The following is an 830-nucleotide window of genomic DNA, read 5'->3' as shown; positions in this document are numbered from 1 at the left end:
TTACAATGCTTCTCATGCAATTCCAAATCTTTTGAGATGTTCCAATGGCCCTTCTGAAACACCACAAGTTAGTCCAACAAATATTGAGATTTTAACCCTTAAAACCTCAATTTCTAATGAAAACTAAGAAGTAAGCAATTAGCATTCTTTAGGTTGGCAGATTTACGAAGACATTTTAGAACATCTAGAAACATCGGCTTTATTGACAAATATATTTAAGACATAACCTCTAGAAATATATTTCATAGACATCAAAGTAAGTTATTAATATGGACTTATTTTTGTAAAACGCAGGCAATATAAAGACACGCTGTTTTACTTAAACCAATAAACTTAAAGGTAACTTTTATTTACTAAGGATTAATCTTGGGTCCTGTGAACTTGAAAAGCATTTGGGCTAGTTTCTATATTTCTGAGAATTTTAGAATATTCAATCCTTACAAGTATTAGCCTTTAAATTTAAGTTAACTATACCATCTGGAGACAGAAAATTATCTCACATTTACAACATACATATATAGACACACGGACAGACAGAAACAGAAAACGGATCTAATTTTTGAGAGGCATTTACAATTTATATCTGTCCTTGACAAGTTGAGTTCCAAATGACCTTTCTCTTTTGAAAATAAGGACCACTATTTTTAATAACTAAGAGTGGATTGGCAGCTAAATGATACCATAGGTTGATCCATTTATATAAATCCTTTACATAGTTTCATTTTAGCTTAGAGGAGGCGGCCTTTTTAAGTTCAGAAACAGTCTCTAATAATTTTCTATTATTCTACCTAATTTCATAGCTTGATTTTTCTAATTGTGTGCACAAAAAT

The sequence above is a fragment of the Pteropus alecto genome, unplaced genomic scaffold (genome assembly GCF_000325575.1).
Source record: "Pteropus alecto unplaced genomic scaffold, ASM32557v1 scaffold73, whole genome shotgun sequence".
NCBI lineage: Eukaryota > Metazoa > Chordata > Mammalia > Chiroptera > Pteropodidae > Pteropus > Pteropus alecto.
This window is presented reverse-complemented; position numbering follows the sequence as displayed.